The sequence below is a fragment of the Mus caroli genome, chromosome 10, assembly GCF_900094665.2.
Source record: "Mus caroli chromosome 10, CAROLI_EIJ_v1.1, whole genome shotgun sequence".
Taxonomy (NCBI): domain Eukaryota; kingdom Metazoa; phylum Chordata; class Mammalia; order Rodentia; family Muridae; genus Mus; species Mus caroli.
In genome coordinates this window covers 61,503,026-61,510,572 of record NC_034579.1, presented here as the reverse complement: position 1 = coordinate 61,510,572, position 7,547 = coordinate 61,503,026, and positions in this window count along the sequence as shown.

The following is a 7,547-nucleotide window of genomic DNA, read 5'->3' as shown; positions in this document are numbered from 1 at the left end:
AAAGAAAGAAAGAAAGAAAGAAAGAAAGAAAGAAAGAAAGAAAGAAAGAAAGAAAAAAAAAAGAACATCCAAGATCAATGCTGATACAGGTTTTTTTTTCTTTTCAATCCAAAGGAATGTTGCCTGCTTAATTTTTGTTTTACTATTTTTTTTCCAGAGAGGGCTTTACTACATAGACCATGCTGGCCATGAACTCATGGTCCTCCCCCTCCCAGACGTCAACCCTGTGGCCTCTGGGATGATGTCTCTGGGCATAGAAAGGCCATACTGACCACTCTGACACCAGTGCATGTGGGAAAGAGAGCCTGCACGGACATCAAAGCTAAACAGGTCCAAGCACAGCACTGCCCCCGACCAACTGTAGGACTCTGAGCAACTTTCTCTGCCTGAATTTCCCATCCGTTTCTAAGGAGGGGCTGGTTTTTCAGATAGAGTCTCACTATGTAGGTTTGACTGACCTGAAGCTTGCTCTGTAGACCAGGCTGGCCTTGAACTCACAGAGATCCTTGCACCTCTGCCTGGCATTAAATGTGTGCCCTACCATGCCCAGCCTTATGTTTCCACATTCAAAATAAAGATGATAATAATATATATATTTTGTACTAGGGTTCTGAGACTTACCTTGAATGAACGTGTCTGGTATCCGACGTGTAGTAACCTGGTTTCTAAGGACCAGCTGATGGGACTCCCCTCTGCTCACCTCTTTTTGGATCATTTGCAACAAGTAGAGCTGCCCAGTACGATCCTCACGTCCTTATCTGGTTTCAGATATCAGACTCTGATGCTGCGTGCCCTTACTAACTCTCCTGGTGGGCTTTTATTGTTCACTTGACACAACTCACAGGCACCAGGGAAGAGGGAAGCTCGACTGAAGAAGTACCTCCATCAGATTGGACTGCAGCGGGATCTGTGAGGGATTGTCTTAATTGATAATTGACGTGGGAGGGTCCAGCCCACTGTGGGCAGCACCATCCTTAGGCTGGTGGGCCAGAGCTGAATTAGGATGATAGCAAAGAGCAAGCCAGTAAACAGTGTTCTTCCATGGTCCCTGCCTTGCGCCCTGTCCTGTCCTGACTGATTCCCCTCAGTGACAGTGTAAGATAAAATGCATTACTCAATGTGTTTCATATCTAAATGACTACATCAAGCTACTTGACCAACATAAAACCTCACATGCTTACCATCTGGGGTGAGAACATTAAAAATCTCTTAGCAAATTTTTTTGTTGCCTTTTGTGGTTGTTATGCTGGAGTTTTGCTGGGTTTCTGAGGTTTTCCAGCCTTGAACTCAAAACAATCCTCCTGCCTCACCCTCCTGAGGAGTTCTGGAATTACACATACTACCAAACTTGGCCATTTTTCTATTGTAGCATATTCCATTAGAAATTTTTATTTCCTGACCTATTTAGGCATTTATTGCTCTGTTGTTTGAGTCTTGCTACGCAGCCAGATGGGTTGGAGGCTGTGGGCTCAAACACAGGACGTAGCCCAGCTAGTCTTGAACTCTTCATCCTCCTGCCTCAATCTTCGAAATGTTTGGATTACAGGTGTACACCACTATACTGGCGCAAATATTCAAGGATATAATGTCCTGTCAGTGTCTCAGATCCTGAAGTCATTTCTGACCCTACCGGGATTCTGGGTACCTTGCTCACCGAGTCTGGCTCTGGACTCTTTTCCATTCAGATCCACCATCATGAGTCTGGAGATCCTGTGAAACACGGCCCGTTGGGGGAGAGAGAATAGGCTATCTTTCCTCTAGAGCCTATCTCACCACAGTTCAAGGAAGCCTTCCCAGTACAAATATGAAGGTTCTGAGGATGCTAACGAAAGCCTGGTCCTGCCCATGCCCACGCCTCCTTTTGGGGGGCTGATGGAGAACCCCCACTAGAGACATTGCAGGCTGTACAGAATTGTTCTGCTTGCCCAGAACGTTCATCCCACAAGCCTGACCCCTTTGAAGATTCTCCTAGGGGTCCAATCACACAAGGAATCAGACTTAAAGTATCAGTCATGGTGTCTGAGCCTTGGTCTGTGGACATATCTGACTCTGAGCAAACCTCCTGAGAGAGCCCAGTTCTCCAGTATCTTTGAGCTCTACAGGAAGAGGCAGCAAGCAGCCCCAACGCCCTGGGCTTTGAGTACTGTGGGATCAGTGACTGTCAGCTCAATACCACCCTGCTTGTCTTGAGCCGCCACCCTGTTCACTGTGTCCCATGTCTATTCTGGAGACCCTGACAAACCAGAGTGCCAGGAGAAATCCGTTAAATCACGAATTGTGTCCTACACCTTCAGAGAAGTTCAAGAATTTGGGGCCTGGAGTGTTTTAATGGTGGGAAGCTTTCCTGGCTCTCCTCTAAGTTGAAGCAAGAGCTGAGGGAGGCAGGGCCACACCTTCAGTTCCAGGTCTGGGCCTGCATCTTTGGTTCATCTGAAGACCACAAGATTGATACTCTGGGGCCCAGTGATGGCTGGGAAGTGACAGAAGAATATCATGAGCTAACTTTCTTCCTATGCTCACGGTTCTAAGGAAGAGTTTGTTGCCTGTGACCCCAGAATTGGAAAGATTGAAAGAGGCAAGTTCTCAAATTCAAAACTAGCCTGGGGTATATAGTGAAATACTGTCTCCAGCTATCATTAAATGAGGGGGAGGGGACTGGGTTCAGAAGTAAAGGGACCCTGATATCTATAAAGAATATATTTTGTTACAGACTGTGGTCAGCATGTGTGTAATACCTTGAAGTAGTCCTTCTGTCTAAATGAAAGCCTGTGCCCTCTGACTAGCAGCCCTTCCCCCAAACATCTCCTTCCTTGGTATTTCTCAGCTCTACCAGAGCCAAGAGCCTTTACTCAGAGCCACATTAAGGACACCAAAAGGAAACTGAGATGGCACAGTTTGCCTATGCCCATAAGTTAAGTACATGCAGGTGTGTGTGTACAGACATATAATTATATGCACATACATGAATGCATTATATTTCTACCTATCATAAAAGGGGGAAATGGGAGACATAGTCATGGAAGATGTAATTCCATCAGCACATGACAGGCATGACTCGACCTGAAGACAGAATAAAGCTGTTTGATGTTTTCTTCCATACATTGAATCACCATGAATGTAAGAAGCCACACTCACCCACTGATTATAGGCACGCTACAAGCCACTCAAATGCCAGCAGGAAACACAGCCTTTCATGACGGAGTTACCTCAATAGTCAACAACTCTGGGTAATGCTTTATGCAACACACACAAAAAATGACTTTGTAGTAATTTTGTATAATTCCAGCTAGCCTGGGTAAAAGACACACAATCCAGGTATTTTATTTATAAACTGCGAGCCTAGATTGGGAAGATTTGGAGCTGTTCTATCTTATTCCCTAGCCATATATCCCCATGTTACTTGCTGTTTCTCCTGGCCACGTGCTCATGGTCCATCTCCCCTCGTGGTGGCTCCTCCACATCCCTACAACTCTCCCTCTCTCTTCCTGCAACCTCCTCTCTCAGTCCTCAGGTTCATCTTTCTCCCTCCACGGCCCAATCACAGGCTCTAGCCTTATATTGGCCAGTTAAATTGGGGAACAAGGTTTACACAGCTTCACTTGGTGTGCATGAGGATCATTTGGGGCAACCAGGTTTCAGGAGCCAGTATTTAGCCTTAGAATACAAGCCACATCAGACGAACCCAATACATGACTTTTTTTTTTTTTTATAAATCAATTCATATGACTACTGCATCATCTCCAGAGATGTCAATGGATGTTAAAACTCAGCAAAGAATACTTAGCCACTAAGTGTTTGAAGCTCTACAGCAGGATTCTTGGCACAGGTTTTTAGGATTTTTTTTTTTTAACTTTCCCTGTGTGGCTGTGCAGCATAGCACAACATTCAACACTGGGCTATATGGAAGGACAGTCTATTACTAGGATTTGCTGAGAGTCTGACCATATATTGCCTGGTATTGAGACACTTCCCACCTTCTCTCCCACCATGTCACTAGATGCCTGGAGCACCCCCAATCATTGTGTTCAAAAGATTCCCTCCTACGTGTTCTCAACGCCCCCAGGGAGCAGTGTCACCCCACGGGGTGGTAACTAGGAAGGGCTCACACAGGAGCTGTGACCAGATGGTCACAAGGAAAGGACTTCCCTGTCTTCCTTCACAGCAACAAGCTTGGACACTTCACAGAGCAGAGAGACTGCTGGGCCTAGAGGACACTTAGTGAGGCATACGGTGAAAGGCTGGCCGCTTTGGAACAGCAGGCAGATGTCATACCTTGTAGTATCTTACAGGACAAGGCCGAGATCTGGACTTTTTCATTGGTGTGCAAGGGGCTTGCTAGGAAGGGTTTTGGAGATGAGCATAATACCACACAGTCCTGTTATCCCAACTACTTGGAAGACTAAGACAACAGGATCATAAATTCAAGGCCTGCCTGGGTAACATAGGGCTAAAACCAAGTCTAGATAATTTAGTGAGATGCTTTATAAAAATAGGACTGAGGGTGCAGCTTGGTGGTAGAGTATATGCCTGCCCTTCACAGTGCCCTGGGTCCACTCTGTAGTCCAAAAGGAAAGAGAAGAGTTGCTAAGCAAGGAAAAGAAAAGTTCGTTATTTTAACTTTGGTAGTCATGTAGCTGTAAGAAGCAAATGGTGAGAGGAGAGGCAAGAGAGTCAGCTGAGAGGGGAAGTTAGCATGCTCCAAGATGGAGAAAAGAGAGTGGGGTCTTAATTTCATTTCTGTTGCCATGGTGGAACACCCACCCCAACAGAAGGCAACTGAAGGGAAAACGTTCTATTTTACCTAAAAATTCCAGATTAGAGGCCATCACTGCACAGAAGTCACAGCCGTGGAAGCTTGAGAGGGCTGGTCCTATCACATCTACAGTCGAGAGCAGAAAGAAGTCAATACGTTGATGCTCATTTGATCGCTTACACTTCACTTGATTTCTCCACTCTCATAAGGTTCTGGACCTCCTGCGTAGGGAATGGTGCTGCCCACAGTAGACTGGGCCTTCTCACATTCATTAGCTTGATTAAGACAATCCCTCGAAGACACGCCCACAAACCAACCCCAAGTAGACAGTGCATCACTGAGACTCTTCCCAGGTTATACCTGGTTGTGTAGAGTTGATAAGTAAAGCTGACGTCACGTGTAGCCTCGAGAATAAATGTCGGAAAGGGAAGGTGGAGTCAGTAATGACCTGAAATGAGTGTCAGACAAGAAGTCAACAAGGAAGAACGATAGCGGGCTTAGTTTTGTTTTTATTACTAAGGAGCAGAAATTTCTTTCTCACAGTTCTGGAGGGTGGGGAGGCCCAGCACCTTCAGTGACATTCTGGTGACAGTGCTTTATCATCAGTTTTAACATTAACAATTCTGCAATTTCTAGCAAAGGTCCCTATATTGGCATATAGGAGTAATTTGGGGGTTTTTTGTTTGCTTGATTGCTTGTTTGTTCTAGTGAGTATCCATATTTTTGTTTGGAACTCATTCCATTTGAGATACCCTGTGGGTATCTAGGTAACATCAAATAGGTTCCTGGAGTCAGGCAAATGATGCAGGCCTGTAATTCCAGGATTATCAATCAGTTCAAGGTCAAAAAAAAAAAAGCAAACAAACAAAAAGCCATCTGAAATTTAGCCCTGAGAACTTGAGTTAGGGTTTTTTTTTTAATAGCATTTTTGGAGATTCATTTATTTTTATGTGTATGAGTGTCTTGCCTTTTGTTTGTTTGGGTTTTTGTTTTTGTTTTTGTTTTTGTTTTGTTTTGTTTTTGTTGGTTTTGGTTTCCAAGATTGTCTTGCCTACATGTGCCTCGTCTCTCTCTCTCTCTCTCTCTCTCTCTCTCTCTCTCTCTCTCTCTCTCTCTCTCACACACACACACACACACACACACACACATGCACACATACACATACACACACACACACTCATCTATAGAAACTAGAAGAAGGCATCAGATCCTATCTGAACTCAGGTCCTCTGGAAGAAAAGAAAGAGCTATTATTTGCTAAACAAACTCTCTAGACTCTGAGTTTGTTCCTCAGGGAAAGAAAGTAGGGACATGACTGGACACTAGAGAGGCAGAAACAGTGACGGGAAAGGTGTTTAATGGTGAGCTCTATTAAGGTGAGCTTGCATTATGACCCAGATGGGAGAAAAGGATGAGCCAATTGTGGGAGCCAGAACCACGAAGTGAAGCAGAAAACAACCTTTCATCCCTGAGTAAGAGCTGACCATTGGGAAGATAAGACTGAGCTCACTGTGCCAAGGTGTGCCCTATCTTTACATCAGAATCTCAGCAGAGAAAGCAGAGGGCCAGAGTTCATGAAGTTTTAGAGTCTGGCTTAAAGCATCTCTTTCAGTGAAGGGCAGAATGAGGACTAGATTAGAAATAAACAAGGATTATGAAAGAACAGCTGGGATCTAAGCATGGTATGAACCCAGGAGGGGAGGAATAGACAGTCGTGGGCATCATGGGCATCGTGGGTGTCATGGTATAGCTGGTCAAGGAAGGAAGGAAGGAAGGAAGGAAGGAAGGAAGGAAGGAAGGAAGGACATTTCCCAAATAATTGTCTCAATTTTCTTCTGGTTTCCTGATTACAAGAAAGGTCACAAACTAAGAGTGAGAAGGGCTTGTGTGGTACACAGGAAATCGGGAGAGACTTGCTCAGGAGATGCTGCCATTTTGAAGAGCAAACAAGAAAGCAAGAGAATATGCGTAGAACGTGCAATAGGAGTGTGGGTGTCCTGCAACTCAGCAGCTACATGACTGTCAAGCAAGACTCATCTCCCAGAGAGGAAGTGTTGTAAACCTACTGGAGAGCAAAGCAGAGTTTCTCAAAGTATGTCTCTGTGTCAACAGGGGATTTGGCTCCCATTGGGGGCAAGCCATCGAAAACACTGAGATTAGAGTCCACAAGAGAGCATTTGAGTCCCTGTGGCTTCCAAAATGGAAAACCACTCAAAACTTTGAAATTGTGTATTCTGACCTCTAGCCTTCTCAAAACTTCATTTTTACTTTTTTTTTTTTTTTTTTTTGAGAGAGAGAGAGAGAGAGAGAGAGAGAGAGAGGGTCTTGCGCAACAGCCCAGGACAGAATGGAACTCTTTTTGTTGCCCTTGCAATCTTCTTACCTCTGCCTCTCAAGCACAGAGTTTGAAGCAGCCAGGACATCTGGTCCAAAGACGAAGTTTTAAACAGAAGTCAACACTATTCACGTTTTCATATATGTGGTTGAGTCCAATCACTGTTAGAGCAACATTTGTTGTACTGAAACTGACTGGGGTGGCTCTAATTGTGGCCAAAGCCAGACAGACCATTAATGCCATTATTATCATATGATTGATGTCAGTTAATGAAAATGATCTCAAAACTGTCTAGATGAGTTTTAAAAGCTAGATGTGGTGAATCATACTTGTAACTCCAGTACCTGGTGGGGAGTGGGGAACTCAGGCAGGAGAATTGCCTTAAGTTTGAGGCCAATTCAGGCTATTACATCTTAGGAGAAGAGAGGAGAGGGGGAGGGGGAGGGGAAGAAGGGGGAG